The 20,930-nt window shown below is 40.6% G+C and overlaps 1 protein-coding gene and 1 long non-coding RNA gene across 7 annotated transcripts in view; both read left to right on the top strand.

Annotated features, from left to right (window-relative positions):
* The window catches only part of LOC116704855 (uncharacterized), a 20,881-nt gene extending 13,951 nt beyond the window's left edge, over positions 1-6,930 (top strand). Inside the window, exon 3 of the long non-coding RNA XR_004335794.1 lies at positions 6,919-6,930. This is a non-coding gene — a long non-coding RNA (uncharacterized LOC116704855). The remainder of the gene's footprint in view (positions 1-6,918) is intronic.
* Positions 1-20,930, top strand: part of macrod2 (mono-ADP ribosylhydrolase 2) — a 473,980-nt gene that overhangs the window by 406,016 nt on the left and 47,034 nt on the right. The window lies entirely within an intron of this gene.

Genomic DNA, 20,930 nt, shown 5'->3' with positions numbered 1-20,930 from the left:
TCCCATCCAATTAGATTCAATTTGGTATTGATGAAGCAGAAATAATAACTAACTCTAATGAAATAATTTGAAATTTAGTGAGGACTAGATAAGGACTGTGTTTAAAGCTGATTCTGGTTTCCAACTTGGCCCCAGTTGTGTCTGTTAAAACACCAACGGAGACAACTTCTCTCTGTTGATGCTTCATTACAGTCAAGCATCAGTATAAACATGGGCGTGGGTAGCTCTGCTATGGCTCTGTGTGTGGTAATAAAAGAAACAAACAACATTGTATAGGCTACCATACACAATGCATAGGAATCATATATGCTAGTAAATAACAATAAACCCACTATTAATTACATTATCTTAATGAGCAAGGACGTTCAACAATTGCCATTATATTAAATCAACAGCCAGGTGTAACCTGGGTAACAGGTAAAGAACACAAATAAGCTAACTTTTAACTTTGTAAGAACTATAGAACAATACAACAACAGGCTTAAATGAACTGACAACATCAGTTATATGACTTACAGTTCTCAAAGACGCACACGATCTCAAGTGATTATCCTCCGGACAGTTAGTTTTTTATTTTTATTTTCTCTCACTTTTTTTCTCCGTAGGCCATGCGCGCCAGCTCGCGGTGTAAGGCGCGTGTCCGCGCTATTCTCCGACATGCACTCACAATCACACCTGATAGGCGACCTTTTGTAAAATGTAAGGAGTAGAAAGTATTGATATTCGTGTTAAAATGTAAGGAGTAAAAGTAAAAAGTCGCCAAAAAAATAAATAGTAAAGTAAAAAATATCTGAAAAATCTACTTGAGTACAGTAACAAAGTATTTGTACTTTGTTACTTCCCATCTCTGCTGTAAATGCATGCGAGTGTGTGTCTGTGTTTGTAAATTCAAATCTGGATGTCACTTATGTGTGATGGAGTGTCAGAAAATGTGTGGTAATGTTTGCTTTTAGACCAACAATCCTATTAAAAAAGGCATCTTACCAAGCATCTATCAGTATAGCTCGGAGCTGTTTTTTTTTATCAAGCTAAATTTATAATATCATAATTCAGTAGAGGTGGTACACTAAAGTGAAAATAATCTCATACACTGTTTTAATTTGCATCACGCTGGGATTTGTCACTGTTACAGATGATGCTGTGTGAAACCGCCAGAGTCTTGTTAGGTAGAGTTGTGTGAGGCCTGACATGATTTGCATTAGTTAGAACATGCTGCATAACTGTGTGTTAGCTCCTGTCGTTCCACTAGGACCCAATGTGCTCTCCCACATCACACAAGGGGCTTCCTATGCAGAGCCTCCACCCAGGCCAACTCCGCTCTGGTAGACAGTTAGAGACAGCTACTGTTGCCAGTGGATGGAAAAGATCAATTCTTCTGCTTCCTACAGGTTCTTCACTGTGTTACTGAATTGCTGGATGGAGGAAAATACTCGTGGCCCTCAGCGCTGCTTTCATTTCTATTTTCCCCATCGTAAAAAGTGATTTCCACCTGCTCAGTTGTGGTATATTTAATATATTAGAAGTGAAACTAACTGCAGAGGGCAATTGTTTCATTTCTTCAAAATTAAAAAAGGCAAAGGGAAGGCTCTGTGTTTGCATCAACCAGTCTGCATTAGCACCACTGCATTAGTATGACAGCTGTGTGATTAACCAATCCCAGCATCTCATCAGTTTGACCCAGGAGTCAGCGGTGACCCTGCGGCTGATCAGATCCGAGTTTGTGACAGAAGGTGCTGCCTCAACCTTCTGCGTATCTAGCTGTTCACCACATCTTCTGCTCCACCTGGTCACACGCCTGGTCATAGCAGGAACATATGCCAAATCACATCCTTGCAAATTTGGTGAGAAACTGAACCATTAAGAGTGTGTGTTTGTGTCTCTATGTGTGTGTACATGTGAGAGAGATCTTGGGTTGGTCTTTTTTCCACTATGAGGCCCACCCACTGAGCATGACTCAATTAAAACTCGAGCCAGGGCAAAATGCCCTCCTTGATGTGACTCACATTTGATTGTCATAATTACAAGAACTAAAAATCAATTAACGCAAATGAAAGTGATGTGTTGCTACCTTTGCTCTGCTAATTGCATTGTTAAAAGGCAGCCCACATAAGCATTAACCCCTCTGTGAAGAAAATCTATGCAACTACCAGACGAAATGGGTTAAGGCAAACATCTCTTTCATCAATAGTGTGGCATCAGCTTTTCTTCTGTTTTAGCAAAAGCATTTGTGAATAGACTCTCCGAGGACTTACCAACAGCTGATAATGACTCATTTATCTATTTGTAGTTCATTCTTCTGAACTAGCGTTTGTTTGTTTGAAAAATCCATGAGTCTCTTGTGTATGTAGACGGAACATTAATAGCTGACCATTGTCGTGTCTGAGAGTATTGAGCTTGTTTGTGTGCACGGATATGTAGAAATAACTACTTTATTAGCCTGGTATGTTTACTTTTTACCTATTTACTGGCCTTGGACTAACCTTAGACTACATCTTGATCTCTCACCCTGGCACAAGGGGGTAAAAAAAAAGGCCTTGAAGCGATGCTGTTTCTAATTGGGCCACTAATCGAATGTCACTCTAACAAGCCACAAGGAGCTGGATGGATTAAATTGTTCAGGACACCGGTGAGACTGAGATAAAGAGAGGATGGCTACCATGACAGCAGGAGCTGCAGGCCTGCTCTTTTCTTGTCCTTTACTGTTCCTCATACTTTCTCCAGTCCAGGGTACAGAAAAATGCCACCCGAATGCTGTTAGTGTACCTAGAACACACTGGGTTTCAAGATAGACCTATACAGACTACACAAATCTCTCACCAAACCAACTGTTTGCTATAAGCTTTTCACACTTCATGGACTCCAAACCTTTGGAAATATTCAAAATGGAATTGGGAATTGTAACAGAAAATAATGGGAAATAACAAATATAAAGGTTATTTGCTCAGGCTGTAATAATGCAGATATAAACAAACCCTGTCTTAAGCAGACATAATTAGAAACCCTTTATTATGTGTCCCTGCTGAGCATGGTGTGTGTTAAGAATGGCATTCAGCACGCACTACTGCATCTGTTGTACAGTACGTGCGTTGGTGAGATTATTCTCAGTCACAGGTTTATCAGTCACTTGTCCATATACTGTAAATATATACAGAGCATGCCAGTAGACATGTCTCTTCACAATGTGGCCTTTTACACCTGTAGACTAAAAAGCCAGCCTGATTTTTCAATCCACCTTTACTTTCTTTAATGGGAAAATTGGGCAAAATGAAATGCGAATAAAAGTCAATCATTGAGTTGAATGTCAAGAGTGACAAATGCAATTTAAAATATCATCTCCTGCCTTCATCACAGTAAATGCTTTTTCCATGCATGTTGTTTTATAACCAAAGTTTGCCTTTCGCTCAGTGGGACTTGACCAAAGCTATACATTTTGCACTGTTGTTGTGATCCTCTCTGCCACTTTCTGTGTCGTGGCACAGAACGTTACTGTAATGGCTTTGCCTTGGGAGCCGAGCCTCTCCATCACATGGTACATTCTTCCCTGAGCTGCAGAGTCTGTTCAACCAGCTTCCAGCATTACTGCTGATAACTGTATCAGAATCCCAACACTGCTTAATCATGGCAATATCAGAGCTAGAGTGACAGACAACATCTGTATAGCTGTAGAAAGTCTGATCTAAAGTATGTGAGTCTCATCTGCTGTAGCTGACAGTTGTTTTCCCCTTGCCATCTGGATTGACATGAATCATACCTGCCAAAAGAAATTCCCTGAAACGCTTTGATTCTTGATGACATTTTAGAAGGACACTATTTTTAAGTGAAACCTAGGCAAAGCCAATGCATTAGGATATCATGGTCAAATGTACGGGTTTGCTGAATTAACCTTTACCAGAAAATGTCATTGGAGGCGGCATCAGAGATCAGAATCGGATCATTTTAGACTTGAATTTGGAGCCTTTCCAAGGAAGAGTTGTTATATATGTACTTATGGAGGAAAAGGAATCTCTAAAGACAGTAAATCTTAATGTTTCAAAACAATGTAACTGTTTTCATAATCTAAACTTCAACTATTAAATACTGACTGCAAAAAAACATAACATATGGGCTTTGTTTGGACTTTGTTTGAACTTTTTTCTAGTTACATAAAGCATAAAAATGTGAGAACCAATGAAGAGTATGAGCTTATAACTGAGAACGTTTATGTAACAGTATTTCAGTAACTATTTCGGAGATGACCCAGAGCAGTAATTCTCCAACCCTCCATAGGTAAGACATTTACGAGCAAACAATTGTAGTCATTTGAAAGCTAATATTCTTGTGGGAACAAAGCTCTGTTAATCTGTATTTTTAAGGTTTTTTTCAGTCCTAACAGAAAGATTATAGGGGTTTCGATTTAAATGATGGACAAATCTTTGTAACATTGTTGCTGCCTTAACCGATTACAGCATTATTTAGCAGTAGACACTGACTGTTTGGACAAACAAGCCATGCTGTGACACACTGTAAAAAAGGGAATACAGGCTATGAGCCACAGATGTTTAAATATCCTTTTTCTTTCTACTGGCTTGTAATAGAGTTGAACCCATCTTCTCTGGCATAGTTCCATGTTAGCGATTAGTCATGAGTAGCCTCTTTGGCCCCTCCACAGTTACAGATGAGCTTTTACCACAGCGATCAAGGGACTAGCAACTCGGTCCTGCTGAGTTGCCCAAGGCGACATGGCAGTGATGACAGCCCCTTCAGCAGCAGCAGCAACCCAGCTGGGAACCAGTCTGACCGCCGTCCCGTAGAAAACCCATAATAGTGGCACTGCCCTCACCCTCAAAAATAGAAGGAGAGATGAGAAAGAGGCTCCTCATGCAGGACAAGCTCTGAGGAGCATGTGGTAGACAAGTGGGGCAACTTGCCTACTGATGTCTCATGTTCATCCTCTCCTGCAGTGCCGATCTCAGTTTAATATCAGGTCGATAACTCAGACTGAATGAATAAAACGGCAGTTATTCAATACCAATTTGTAAAGAAGATTCTGAGACATGAGGCTGATTTCTCCTAGCTCCAGCTCTTTGAAATTACAATGCTTCCATTACACGTCACCGATTTAAAGTTTAGGAGGAAAAGGTGGGGATGATTCATCCCTTTTTTGCCGTGTTGTTGTCGTCCTCTGTCGGGCAGCTCCGTCAGAGGGTTGTAAATCTGCGACAGCAGGGAAGGTTATTTCTTTGGATTTTGTTCAGGCTAACCAGCAAAGGCTTGTGTGGACTGTCCTTGAGTGTTGATGTGTGCCTAAATGGCGAATGCTGTATTGACAAAGTGCTGTGACCGTGGCAAAAAGGAGTAAATCAGGAGGTCACCTTCACTGTGAGGGGACACTAGACCATTTCCTCGTGGAGAGAAACACACTCTGAAGAGCCCTTTTTGGACATGTTCAATAATCATCAACAATAATTTTCTTAATATAGTCAATTTATTTGTGGTGGCTGTTGTATTTGGCCTTTTTTGTGCAAAGTGGAGTCCAGTCCAGATCCCAGCCATGTTGTACATTAAGCAATGTACAATGAAAGGATTCAAATTGTGTACATTCAGAGCCTCACAAAACAGTGTTTTGATCCTGTCTTTCATATACTGCACACACACACACACATACACACACAGTATATAAAAAGAGAGCCTACAGAGAGGGAATTGCTCGCTGTCACAGTCCCATGAAGGTCAGGGGAAGAGGCACAGATGGTCTTTTGCACTAAATCAGCAGCTTTTCCAAAGTGTGGTAACACTCACACGTGGAGTTGATTCACACACTAACCCACTTACACTTTGTTCCCCCAACGTCATATAGACATACAAATTTTAAGTTGAAAGGCCATAATTATTTGTTTTTAGAAGTGTGGTGTGAATTTGAAAACAAATTGTGAATACAACATCCTTATTTCCTTGCAGCTATGGCCATAATTCTTACGACATGTTGGCAGGTGAACATTTAAAAAATTATTAAGATTAAAGTTAAATTAAAATCAAGACATCTCAAACATATTTTCTGCATGTCAGCCAATTAAAAACATGATTGCATGTTATGCACTACATTGAAATCAGTAAGAATATTTAAATACTGAACTGTGATGGCTTGAAATTGCTTTTTCACATATTGATATCTTCAGTATGTGCAGTAAAATGCTAGCCTGATTCTACCCAACTCTCACACATTTCATTTGTACAGAGAGTCTGGCCATTCTCCATTGACAAGTGTTAACTTCCTTGAAGGCAGGTACTCTGTTGAGGTTTAAAACGAGTGGATCTGCCCAGAGCCACTCTGGATCTGCCATTACCAATCACTAACGTTTGTTTGTGATGTTGGCTTAGCATCGCCTGCATTCACCCTTGCCAACTCCTTCCCCACTAATGGAGCAAGCTGGAAAATCAAACTTTTACCCAACACCGTGAGGAGAAGGGCCACAACATCATGGCTACCAACAGCACTCAGCAAAGATTGTTCTTGCTCTGGCTTTAACTTCTGGATATTCGGCAGCGTTGCCTCAACGGACCGAATGGCTTCGCTCGCATCTTTCTCCGCCGCCATTACGGAACCACAACTCAAACTAGCGCACAACCTCAACGTCATCGTTCTCAGCCACTCCTACTGTTCGCTGATCAAACCGGTACAAATTTGACTGGAAAAAACCCAAGAATATACCGCAAACCCAGACATGGTACCAAAGGAAAATGAAAATTGAGAGGAAGTATGTTGGAGGGCAGAGCCAGGCTGGTGAAATGCAGGAATGGCATACTTAATTACTGTAGATATGCTACAAGAATAACGTGCAATAAAAACAAGTACAACAGCAGTAAATATATACAAAAACATTCATACAAAATATATGTAGTATGCAGATTAAAATGTCCAAGTGTATATTTTTATAATAGGAAAAACATATCATGTGCATTTGTACTGTAGGCATGTGAACGTTTTTGAGTTGTTTGTGAATGTTTTTTTTTTTTTTACCTGAGCCTGATTGTCTCTCCATCCACATGTTGATGTAGGCGTAAACAATGAACCTGTTTTGATTTAAGCATGCTGAGGTTCCGTGAGGCCTGCAGGTGAGGAGCCAAGGCGCTGGGGTTGAGTGCTGGTGTCAGGGGAAGAAGTGCCATGGCATCATGGTGGGGAAGTGAGGTGAAGAAATGTAGTGTGACTGGGCGGATATGACAGAAAGTCTAACTGTCACCTGGGGGTCTCTGAGGCCCAGCTGCCCCACAGCCGGTGTTTAGAAGAGAGAAACAGTCATTAACCCTGCCAAATTGATTCAGCTCTGTGAGCTTGTTTTTTCTGACCCATACTGTGAAATAAAGCGACTGAAGGGCTGTAATGATGTCCTTTTTTTGATATTGTAGTGGTGTCTGCATTCTGTTTTTTCTCAGTGTGCTTGTTTATTGTGTTGTCAAAAGCCCAATATATGGTGTTTTGTTATTACTGTGACATATTTGATTTTCTCTTTGCTGCATGTCTGCTCGACTGCCTTTTGATTTTCTGACACCTGGGATTGTTAGGAAATACTGATGGAAACCAATGTTGTGTGATAATGAACGGGCCTGCTGCCAGTCAGCCTTAGATCTTTCTACTTCCGTTGTATGTCAGTCAAGATGCGTGCAAACATACAGACGCACACACATAAATTCACGTTTGCTCATTCTCTCTCTGACTCTGTGCTTTCCTATATTTTCAGGACACTCGATTCTTTCTCCCTCTCCGTTTTTGTCCGCATGCTGTTTGTTCATCAGACAAACCATCTGCTGAAGTTGTGTGTTTTTCTCTGCACGCCATCCCTTTGGCATACCGCTTCACATGGCAGTGCTCTACCAATTATCTGATGCGCGCGGGACGCCCAGCGTGAGCCACTGGCCACTGCACAGGCATGAAGTCTGTGTGTTCACACCAGGTAGCCTCTCTGCATGTCGCCGGATAATGGGCAGAGCTGGAGGGAGTCCTCTCTTCAGCTCTCTCATCATCATTCATTTTGCGAGCTGATTAGCTCCTCTCTGTGACCGCCAATAATCTACAGTTCTGTGTATTTCATGGCCCATTTCAGAATTAGTGCATCTTTGTATGTTCAAGCCAATCCACACAGTGTTTGTACTGCGTAATAAATGTTTCCTCTCTGTTTTTGTGCAGTATACCATGTAAAACAATAAGGCTGGAGCTGTGAGCAGTTGTAATTACACTCCTTCCTCATTGTTTTAGTGGGTGAATGATCATTTAGGTAGCTTCAGTAATATTCTATGAGAGGAAATGTGGCTGAATTAGAACAAAGTATAAATTTGCTAAATATTTTTCAGAACATGACTCCTAAATTTCACTCCAATTTATGATTTATGATAAATAATAATAGTAAGGTATAGCAGTGACTTTGTGGATACACCCAGATAGATAAAAACATTTCTCCATAAAGAATTCATATGCATATTTTTCTGTCTGGCAGTCAAGCAGCGCAGAAGACCTTTGTGTCAGAAGATAAAAAACATCTCTCCTTAATCATCTACTGCGATACTTTTTGATGCCCTCTGTATATGTGTCACCTCTTTTTTTTTCTCTCCCCACCCCACCCAACTCAATCCTTATCAATACTTCATCTAAATTGAGTTTGATTTTGCTTTAAAGTCGTGCAAGTGTGTTGTGTCAAGCTCGTCATAAAGCATGTCAGTAATACTTTTGGGATTGATCTTTTATTTAGTATAAATTCAGAGAATTGAATGGGGAGATAAGCGTGGCTGTGTTTTTTTCAGAGGCGTGCAGTGCAGCCCCAGTCAGTGCACATGTGGTAAGAGTTAGAGGAGTTAACCCATGCAGCCTACTGAGCATTGACTGAAACATACAAGTGTTCCTGCAGGGGATGGGGGATATTAGAACAAGCCTGAAATTGAGAAATGTGATATGGGGGGCTCTGTGGAAGAAAAACAAAGTTATTTAAGCCGCAAGCCTTTCCTTTTATTAAAACAGTATCAAGCTTTTATTGAATTTAACATGTTTATAGTAGGGAAACATTAACGGCCTGTACAAATGTGGATTTAGCTAAGCCACTGCGATAGTCATCATTGTTCACATTTTCATGCAAAACGTGACTTACCTTGTGTGGGTGTGCATTTATGAGTTGTCTGACTGTGCGTGAACATATGTTAGCAAAGTTTATTATTTTTTCCTTGAACAGAAGGCTTTCCAGTCCAGTGCAGTGTTTCTGTTATTTGTTGACATTTTTGAAGTTATCAGCAAGCCCTTTCTTTGTTACTCCTTTACATTCTCGCTCTGTAACTACAGTTATAATTCTTTAGTAATAGTAGTAATTTTCCACCACAGTTCATCTGCTAAGCAGTCATTTAGTATTGCAACATTTAGCCACCTTCAAAATCCTTACAAAAATTGTAACTAAAAAGATTTATGAAATTTCAAAAGCATAAAGTGGATGGATTCTAAAGTCATTAGAATGCATCTTTGCACTGACTATACCAGACTGGAATCGGATGGTAAACAGGCTTTGGAGGAGTCAAACTAGTGTCAATTAGATAGCATTTTCCCAATGAATAATTTATAGTCAGAGAAACAGTGATGTGATAATTAAAAATATATGGATTTAAACTGTGGATTGTAAAAATGCATGTAGCAGTGCTTCAGTTGACGTGTGCTCTGTCACCATCTCATCCTGTCTGTTGTTTAGCAGAGTCTTAGCGACTGCAGCCATTATGTACTTTGCCGTTTATGTGACATTTATCAACATCATAGGTGACAGTAAAAGTCGAGATGTTATCAGGATATATATAATTGAAAGGTTACGAGCAACACCCAGGAGAACCCGTGTCTCATATCTTATTTGGAAGTATCTCTCAACGCTGTGATCCCCCCTGCTATGGCTGTTGCAGTTTACAGTAAAGGCTTTGGGTCCCTGTAGACTCTGTGTCTGTATTTGTTATTTTTAAATTGGCAAAGTTGCTTCGACCTGGAGAGGCCATGGATTCAGCTTCCATGAAGAAAGGCGTTTATTATTTTCTGTTGCCGCAGCCTTAGTTTGCACTGTGCACTATTTGTGAATCTTGGCAAATTCAGTGTGATGTCAATAAGAGTCTTTAAGTAGTCTTTATTGTCACATACTGTATATCACACAGGATTAACTGCAACAGTCAGAAAGCAAACATAGGTTGTAATTATTTGAGTTTTATACAGTGACACCCTGCACCATTTCAGTCACTTCATTTTGTCAAAAAGCTTTTATAAGGGTTCATTCAGAGAGCACCTTAAATGTTTTTCAGATGGAGAATGCACTTTTCAAGAGGTTAACTTTCAAACTCAGTTTAAAAAAAAAAAATTCTAAGGCAAAGTTATTTTCATAGAAATCTATACTGTACCTCTCAGCACAAGACTCGCGAGCTAAACTGCATGAATAAAACCACGTGAGCTGCCAGCTGCACATGTTTACATCAGGTTTCCCCACAATTCACTTCTAAGGACTGTGCTCACGGCCATGTTTCAAGGGAACTGGTTTGTGATTGGTGGCATGCAAACGGGATCTAAAGGACAACTAAAAACGTTTCAGTTACGAGCCAAGAACAGAGGCAGAGCCAGAATCTCAACATAATCTTTGGAGGCCCTGGCTTGTGTCTGAATATGACAGGTCACTAAGACCAGACCCAGGCTGATTCACTGCATCCAGCTCATGTTATCATCTATATTGATGCATCTCAAATGTGTGTCTTTGTACTCCTCCTGAAAGCCCATTGGCTCAAGGGTACAAAACTATTATCCATTTCTATAAGAGAATAAATATTTCTATCCTCTGGGCTCACATGTATATCCAGACAGTAGAGATAAAGGAAATAACATTTGTGATAGGTTTATATAGCTTCAGAAGAAAAACTGATAATAAAACAAACTTGCATTTGGCACGTTCTAAATGCATCCTGAACCTTTGACTCATTGTAGCCCTCCTCTCACCTCCCTCACTGGAGAATAGCGATAAGATGCCTTATTTCCGTTTACCTTTCAGCATTATTCATGGTTATGGAGGTGTTTTGTATTTTTGTTCCCAATGCATCCTCGGTATGTCTGTGCTAAAGATTTTAGAGCTGCGTGCCTTGAAATAATACTTTCTGGTAAATACTGCATTTTTTTTTTTTTTTTATCTTTTGAATTACACAGACAGCTATTCAATTAATAGCTGCTAACATAAACCATACTAAAAACAGGGTATTACAAAACAAACTACTAAAGTTAATAAATTAATTTATTAAATCGTGATTAGATTGTAACCAATTAACCTCGTAACCTGGGTTGCTGGGCAGGGCATGGGTGGTGCTGGACCGATGGGTGTCGGGCAGATGTTTCCTAGACTTGATAACAGGGAAGCTGAGTTTTTTTTGGTTTGAGAGACTGCCATCCTAATGAGGTCCCTGATGTACTCGCTCCCAAGCAGATGAAAGTGGTGACACTTCAGGTTGTCCTGCAGCAGCACATACTCAAATTCAGACTGGCACTGGCAGTTTGGCTTTTATTTTCAGTGCTCTGCAAATTGAGGGAGCTTTTTTCTCAGATTCTAGAGAAACATAAAAAAGTATTGCCCATTTTGATCTCATTCCCACTGCAGCAAGTCGTTGAAGGCCCATGGCACATTGGAGTTGCTCTCTCCTCAAAAGATAAATAAAGCATGCATTACATCCATGATGCATATAAACTGAAACGAGGCAGGAGTCCATCTCAGATAAATTAGTTACCAAATTAACCCAAAAAGGGTTCACAGTAGAGGTGTGATTGATGTGACCCCAGGTCTGAACTCTGACTCCCTAAGCCTGAGGCTGTTGTGGGGACTGGGGCTGTAGATAGGATGTCAATGGATCAGCAGACAGCCAATCAGGGGAAATAGCCAGCATCAGCCCAATCATGGCTCACCTAATGCTGAAACAGCATGATGGTACTTTCATTAGCTTTTAACGGATTATAATTGTCTGCTAAGTACTTGTCTGTCCGTCACACAGATGGAAGTTGAACCCTAATCCTCATTCTGGAAGCTTTCCTGCAGTTTTAGGTGAAGAGGTTTTCATGCACGTTTTCATGTCTTTTCGTGAAACTTCCAAATCCTCTTTTTCCTCACAAAGCCTCTGGGAGTCCAGTAAATGTCTCCTGACACCTGGATAGCTGGGCATTTTTATAACAGGCCGTAACCTGGGAGGTTTAAATGATGCTGTCCAAAGCACATCAACCGTCGACTTTGGAAATGTCTTACAGATGTGTGACTTTTTTTCCTTGGGAATGTTGGCGAGCAAATCCACTAAGCGCCAAGGCTGAACAACTCTGAAGTGTAAAGCATGTGAGACGATTTATTATTCCTACAAAACATACACTGTCACATATGGGCTCGTAGCCTTGTGCCAATGGGACTTCCACAGCTCTTTACACTTAATCTGAGCCTCTTATATAAACCAGCTAATTAGAAATAATTTGACTATACTTAAGCTCGCAAAAAGCATATCATGAACATTTATCCAATTCTTAATTGACACCGTAAAAGGAATACATATTCATAAACACACACCAGTGACTGCTCAAAGCTGAATGTCAAATTTAATTGGGGCGTGCTGAAAGATAGATGTGCCTGCTGATTTGAAATATAGTATAGCAAATATGGTAGCTTTGGTCATTTATATTCATACAGTTGCCACAGATCACTAAACTGTGCCAATTATATCATGCCATTGAGGAAAGTGCATTTCAAAAAGTGAAAAAAATGTAAATGTGTGTTATAATTCTAGTTAGTGACAATTTATACTTCTTCAGCTCTGATGTAAATGAGTTCCTTTCTCACTCTCACAATGTTCAGGATACACACGCAGCTCCCCATATAACATGGAAGAGGTTATTTTTATCCTTTTCCCTTTAGTTTTACTAATACCACCTCACCCACGTCTTTGTCAACTTTGTGTGTTTCATAGGTGTTTTACTTGAAAGTAAATATTATAAGGAAAACAAGGATTTGCTGAGCGGCACAGAGGAAGAAGCGAGGCGTTGTGTTTGTAGTTTTAAAGATCAATGAGAGACTAAATTCCTTCCTGATGGCTACCCTCCTGTTGTTTCATTTTTCAGTAGACTGGTGCTACAAAAACAAGAGGACTTCAACGTGTTATACTGAATCTTAATTAGAAAAAAAAATACAGCGAAAAACAAAAGGGATGTTATCCACAAAAACCCATTAAAGCTCAATCAAATGAAAGAAGCAAGTGGAAAAAAAAACGAAAGTGCTGTCAGGCTCAGGGCTTATCTGAGTAAGTGAAAGCAGAAGAGATATGCCTCTTGGGTCTGCGGTCCCCCCTATGCTGCTGTGATCTTTTCTCAGCTGCTTTTTCAATATGTCTTAGTGATAAAAGAGTGACCCCCTGTCTTCCTGTGTGCGCAGCATGGGCTGCGACAGCAAAGGCTGGCTGTTGGCCCTGCCGACCTGAAGGCACCGCAAAGAAGCAAGCAAAGTCTCAATTTGAAATTCTCACATCCTGCCATCTGCCTCGGTTTTTAAGGCCCTGACGCACTAACCCGATAATCGGCCGTCTGATAGTCTGGCGAGGTTGGTGACTCGAGTGTGTTTGATGTGTTCCGTGCCGTCGTCCGTCGGGGGGGCTGGCGGCCGACCGGACATGCTCGGTCGGAAGGCAGGCACCGCCGGCAGTCAGACTCAAATGACCAATCTGATTGGTGGAGTGCTAACCTGGAAAAGAGGAGCGGCATGAGCTTGACTAGAGTCTCTCAAAATTTGACAAAAATCTTTTAAAGTGCTCATATTATGCTAATTTTCAGGCTCATAATTATATTTTGAGGTTGTACCAGAATAGGATCACATCAGCAAGATAACTCTTTCTCCAACTTTAGTCAGTACAAGGCAGGACTAGCTGGGAGACTTCTTCTAAACGAGGCGCACTTGTGGGATACCTGCAGAACAGGGACATGGAAGTAGTTTTTTTTTAGATTATGGTGAACTAGTCTGTGTTGTAGCAGTGTTTTGCCATTGAGAACGGGCTGGTATGCTACGGTTAGCCACCTCGTCTGGACAAGTGACGTAGAAAGCCGTGCAGATTTTGAACAGCTCACCCGGAGACTGAAGGCAGAGGACATTTAGAAACCCGTATCTTACTCAGCATGGATATTTTTTTTTTCCAAGTTTCTATGCTTGTTGAAGCACAAGAGACGCTAAAATAAAACCTCAAATCCTGGAAAAAGGATTTTTTTTTTTTCTTTCATAATATGGGCACTTTAAACTGACCTTTGGCGATCTGAAATGAAGACACATTCAGATTCAGAGCAGAGAGGTTTTCAGAAACACTTTTCGATGAACTATTTTAGTAAAATATGAGATTGTATGCTGAACAAGCCACCGTGACAGTCTGGCTTAGAATTTCCAGAGAAATTAGAGCCACGTGACGCGTTTGTCCAATCAGCCGTCGTCGGCAGTCGCCTCAGTGTGTTCCGAGGCACTTTTTCTGCAAATGGTCAGCCATCGGGTTAGTGTGTCAGGACCATTAACGGCACTTAACTCCACCCAACCATCTTACACCTCTGTATCAACTCCCCCCCAATCAGATAGGCTTCTATCAGACATAACAAGGCGAAGAACCTTGCTCAGGCACGCCACATGAATTCAGTCCCAGGACTACATGTTAGCGCTGTGTGTGCACTATTGTCAGCATGTGCCTTTGTATGTTTAGGTCGCAAAGACAGTAGGACCCTGATGTACTGTATGTCAAAACAGAGCCTCTGCCACATCCCCGTGGAGAGAGACATATCACAGCACACCACTGTTACTCTCAGCTATAAATACCTGATAACAAGCCGTGCTGCCGTCATTTCATGCCCGTCGGAGTTCCACTGTTTATTAAACCTTCGTACGTTTTCTTGAAAACCTCAATTTTTAATAATTAAATTTGAAATTGCATTGTGTCCCGTCTTGGAAGAATTAACAACAAGATTGGAGCGGAGATGAGTAGATGAGATAGGGCAGGCGAAACAAAACCATTCCAGGAGAGAAAGGATATCAGACTTCAGCTGCATTTGTGGAAATAATTCCATTTTGCCAGCGCACAAAGATAAAGCACCAGAGTGTTTAGAGTACAAATGTGTCATAGCCCTCTCATTAGCTTGCCATGGTTCCAGTAAGTATCTTAATTAGATTATTGGAGGCATTATGGGGAACTTGTGGCTGTTTGCCTTGGGCTTCTTTACTCATGTTCAAAGAGTGTTTCCAGCTAATTGTTTTTGTTTTGTTGCTAAATCAGAGCATCCGGATATGATATGGTGTCTTCTGTGGTTAAATATAGCTGGAAAAAAATAAATTGAATGATGTTATTTAGAATGTGGACACCGGTGCTCAATCCAAAATTAGCAGAAAACCATATTTGTTCACAGTATACCAGAATATTAGGCTCAGAGCTGACAGCTGACAGAAGAGGTGCTACCTGGGATGATTACTACACATGTAAGAATAGGTCATTCTATAATAATAATAATAATAATAATAATGTATACTTCATTAATCCCGCAAAGGGAAATTAAAATTTACACTCTGTTGTTATTACACACAGGCCTGAATTACACACCCATGCTCAGTACCTATACATGCACTAAATTGAGAGATGTCAGATTGAGGGGGCTGCCCATGGAAAGGCGCCATGAGCAGTTGGGGGTTTGGTACCTTGCTCAAGAGCACCTTGGCAGTGCTACCAGTCCACCACCATACTTTTGTCCATATGTGGACTTGAACCAGGGACCCTCCGGGATCCCATCCCAACTCCCTACGGACTGAGCTACTGCCACCCCCAATTCTAGTCTGTGTGATTAACAATTCATTGTTACCTCTGCTTCACAGCCTTTTCTAGAGCACCTGTTATTCCAAATGGCCTCATCTCCTGCCATCTTGACAGCTTCAGACATAATCTGAAAAGATGAAAAGCCCATTCTCCTCAGGTTAACCCTTCATCCTCAGGCCTTCCTTCTGGCTGGAGTAACAACCATGTTGCCAGCATTGCTTGCAGGTTTTAAGAGATGTGTCTCTGAAACAAGGAAGTTACACCATTTTCAATTTGATCGGTCGAAGATGTCAGTTTTAGACATTCTATATAAATGTTAATGAATATTTAACCAATTTTTACAAAAAGAAAAATGGTACAAATACATTTTGTCTACCTGAAAATCAATGGCCTTACATTATTTTCTGTGATAAACATTTATTCCTGGCTCAATTCAGAAAACTACTCTGGATATGACCATGTATGTTTTTTCCAAGATAAGAATTCCCACATAGTTGATTTTTAACATGAATTATGACCTTATGACAAAAAACGAATCGCAATTCCATTTTTATTTGTGTTCTAGTAGAGACTGATTGCATTCCCTAAACATACAGTATATGTTATCTCAATTGTTTGAAATTGAGATTTAAAAAATTGAGAAGTAAAATTTAATTTCAGAATTGTTTTTAAAACGCCATATAACTCACGGGTCAATTTGACCTGAGGGATACGAGAGGGTCCCGAAAGTGAAGACAACACAAGGTTTAAAAGGATAAAATTGCAATATGCAGATGTAATTAACAGTGACTGTTCCAAAAAACTGACACAGTCCTTTTGTAATCAATGACCAGTCTTGGCCTGTGCTGGCTCAGCCTTGCGTTTCCAGCGGCCCAGCACAGACTGATTAAACTTTCAGTAGCTCCTGAATACCATTTTCACCTCTCAAAGCAGCCAAGCGAGATCAGAGATCCCTCTAACCAATTGCACCTAAAAAGCCTTCCAAAGCGCTGAGTGGAGGAGCACTTGAGTTAAAAGAAGGGTTATGTTCTCCATGCAGCAGATACTGTAGAAGAGAGTGGTGTGGAGAGTAGTAATAAATATGGTTCTTTTAATACAATAGCTTTGTAGGTCACTCCGTGGAGAGCGGTGGTGGGCTCACTCCGACAGCTGCTCCTGCAGAGCCTGCGCAGCCCACAGACACAGGGACACGTAACCTTTAAAGAGGGATTTGAAAAGGTCAAAGCACAGGCATGCAGAATAGTAATATAGGAGTGCGCTTCCAGAAGTCACAGGGTCAGTGTGGGCTTTATTCCTCCATCTTTCCCTCAACCTGGAGAGATGGCTTTATGGAGTAACTATTTTAGCACTGTTTGCATTGCTATGTTTTATGGTCACAAGCATAACGGCATTTTCTTTTCTTTCTTTTTTTAAATTATTTTTGGGTGCATTTTCAGGCCTTTATTCAACAGGACAGCTGAAGATATTAAAGGGGAGAGAGGGGGGGGGGAACGACATGCAGCAAAGTCTACCAACTGAGCTATCCGGGCACCCGCTTAACGGCATCTTTAACGATTGTATTAAATTCTGTATCTCTTTGAGAGTTTTTTTTTTTTTTTTTTTAACTCTCTGGTGCCGAGTTGACCCACTTCTGAGGATCTGGCAGTGAAGAGTGAGAGTGTCCACCTGGACCTGGTTAGAGGTGTGGATAAGACACGCTTTCTGGGGTCTGGTCTGTCCCAACACACCACTCTGGTGTTTTTCTTAAGGAGTCCCTGCTCCTCTTTACAGCTGAGATGCTGTTTTAAGGGTGGGCGTTTGACACGGGAAGACAAACCACATTTCATTATTTTGCCACTGGTTTTTCCGTTGGTTGATACTTATGGATTCCGAGGGATTACGTTAGCCCGTGGTTTCCTGTTGATGGAGCAGGGAGGATTGCCTTAAGACTGAGCCGGCTGGGTCCCAGCCACATGACAGAGTGGGTGCTCTTCCCCTTTACTCCTCAGTCCCATGTGAAATCACTGCATGCTTAGTGACTCTTCTTCCACTCATCTAATTAGTCCCTCAACACATCTTTAACGGTCCATATTTATCAGGAACATTAGTTAGTACCTAGCCTGGATATATTACTTTGAAAATAGTGGATGTCCTTGTTTATTAAAGAAATGTTCTTTCTTATCCCCTGGTATTAGTCACTTAGTGAGCCTGCTCATTTATCATAGCCTTTTTGCAGTGTGTTTTCTTCTCCTACTTATCCTTGTTAGTCTTTCTCTAAATGCACATATAAAGTGATGTTGGATTAGCATTATTTATTATAGCAGCACTATGTGCCCTGTGTTCCACAATTGTCGCATTAACAATGTGCCACCCATCTCTTGTGGATAGCGAGTGACTGAGGTACGAGACTGGGAGATAATTAGCTCTTGCTTTGGCTCCAGTAAGGTTTAAGGAAGCTTACAAGAGACAGTGTGGACAACAGTGCTAGAAATGGGGAGGTCATTGATTTTTCTAAGCGACAGCTCGACTGAAACAGATCCTGTATTGATTGGAGACTTCCTTGGTATAGTTGTAGAAAGCTGTAAGAGGGTTTGGATAGTAAACGGCTAGGAAACACAGTAGTCTGTGGAGCTGTGCAGTGTGACCATCCTTCATGCGCGACACAGACTACTTCAGCACCCTGAGCAATATATCGGTACTATATCAATATCGAAATGAGGCTAGATATCATCTTAGATTTTGGACAACGTAATATCCTGATATGACACAAGTGTTGTTTTTTCCTGGTTTTAAAAGCTGCATCACAGTAGAATGATGTAACACACCAGACTGTTCAAGCTGCTCTATTTTTTGTGTTTACCCACATGTAATTATATCAACATAACTGATGATTATTTATCAAAAATCTCGTTGTGTACATATTTTGTGAAAGCAGCAATTTGTCAACCCTACAAAATCACCACAATATTGAAATCGAGGTATTTGGTCAAAAATATTGGGATATTTGATCTTCTCCATATTGCCCAGCTCTATCCTGAGCTAATGTGGTTGCTGTGTTTAAACAAACCATGTTCTGCTACTTTTGCATGGGTGATGGTTCGATCCCCTCTGATGTGTAAATGTGTGTGAAAGTTTATCTGATGAGCAGGTGGCACCTTAAACGGTAGCCTCGGCTACAGTGTATGAATGGAGACTAGAAAAAGCGCTATATGTGAACTACTATTTACATACAGTTTATTATACAGCTCTTTTCCTTCAAATAAAAGCACCTTGCTATGCTGTAGTTATTTTTTCAAAAGGCCATCCTATCTCTCAGCACGACCTCCTGAATCTCCCAACATGACAAAAACCTATCCGAACATATCTGCAATCTGTTTATTTGTTTCATATCAGCCTCCAGTTATCCCAATGAAGTCATTGGATATATTTTTGTTTTCTTTGACATTTTTGATGTTTTAATTTGATCTGCCAATGAGCAAAACATTTTGATTCATAATAAAGAGTGGAGCACAGAGTTTTCTTCCACTAACCATGCTAATTAGACCCACTAGCAAATTTATTGCAATTTTCTTTTTTCGGGGGGGTCTTTTGAATCTTTTATTATTGTTGTTGTAGATTGGTGTTTGAAAAGCACAGTGCTGCCTTTTTCAGTAACACACCACTCATATGAGCTCTCTAATGATCTGTCAGACTGAATTGTGTAGCGTCAAGGGCCTGGAAGGGCCCTCTGAGTGGCCTGTGCATTAGTAGCATGTGGCTCTACCCTGAGGTGCAGCAAGGCAAACATACATAAGGACACTGACACTAATATAGATATATTACACTCTCTCTGAGAGAAATCATGCAAATCAGGGAGAGACTGTGGAGAATTACCTTTCTCTGCCTGCCCCCGCTGCACTGATATGTCTAGTAGACTGTAGATGATGTCAAAGTATTGCCTTCATTTGGCTTCTTCACAGATTTAGTCATAGATTATTTTAAGAAGACTTTCTCTGCATTAAACTTTGTGTTCAACGCTTCCAAATGTAGGTTCATGTAGTTCAGTGAGATATATTTTTTGCCTATTAGTACCGTCACACCAATAGCTTTTTGACTTGTACGGTCTTTTATAACGAGTTGGCAATTCAGCTTGAAAACGCTCTTGTCTTCTCTCAGCATATAACAAAACTGCTCGCATAACAGGGCTTGGCTAATTAGAAACCTATTCCTCCCAATACAAACCCTAATCCTGATTTAGATCATCTTCCTCAATACAGGATTTTTTTTATCCTTGTTGCACCTAGCGTCAGCACCAAAAAGGGTAATCAGATTATTTTTAAATAGAGCAAAGTAAATCGTAAATCCAACTGTAAATGAGATAAAGGTGGATCTGGAAGCTGCCAGTTACAAATTTGGATGCAACACCCGACTAAACATAACAAGAATATCCAAATGAAATTTAATAGCACCTATATGTGTAGAGTAAACACAGTTTTGCTTTTAGGTGTAAATCAAGCAGGAGGGAGGCAGTGTGACGTTGTCATAGAAAGCTCAAAGGGATACACACAGATAGGGAAGTAGCAAAAAGTAATAGATATCATCAGAGGAAATCTGCCTTCAGCAATCTATGTTTTATTAAGGAAATTATATATCAGGTTTTGGTGTGTATGCTGGAGTAGAATTTTTATTTCAAATTTACTACAAATGGGGTGCAGATATCCAGATGTGCGTGTTAATGCCAGCTGTAAAGGTAACCACTGTGTCATGATAATATAACAAACAGCCCATTACTGGGCCTTTGAGTGACTAGATCTACTATTACACAGCTGTTTCTCATAAAACACAAGTGAAGACTACAGGAGTTAACACTCATTTTGTTGTAACACAAATCCTAGAGTTGATGAATCTCCTACAAACCTTGTGAGCCACTTAAATGTACAATATCCAATCAGCCTTCCATCTCCAGAGGAAACACCTTAAGGAACCTCCTATCAGTCTGTTGCTGCCAGTTACAGCAACCCAGAGGAAACCAAAACCAGACAATTTTATCTTAATCACTGCTTTCAAAGACTCAGTTTTGGGTACTCTCCATGAGATCTGTATTTTATTTACAAGCCAGCTACAACATCTACATTAGTGCCTGTCTACTT

Source organism: Etheostoma spectabile, chromosome 17, assembly GCF_008692095.1.
Source record: "Etheostoma spectabile isolate EspeVRDwgs_2016 chromosome 17, UIUC_Espe_1.0, whole genome shotgun sequence".
In the NCBI taxonomy this organism is placed as follows: Eukaryota; Metazoa; Chordata; class Actinopteri; order Perciformes; family Percidae; genus Etheostoma; species Etheostoma spectabile.
The sequence above is the reverse complement of the archived record's forward strand: the minus strand, read 5'-3'. Positions and strand labels throughout refer to the sequence as shown.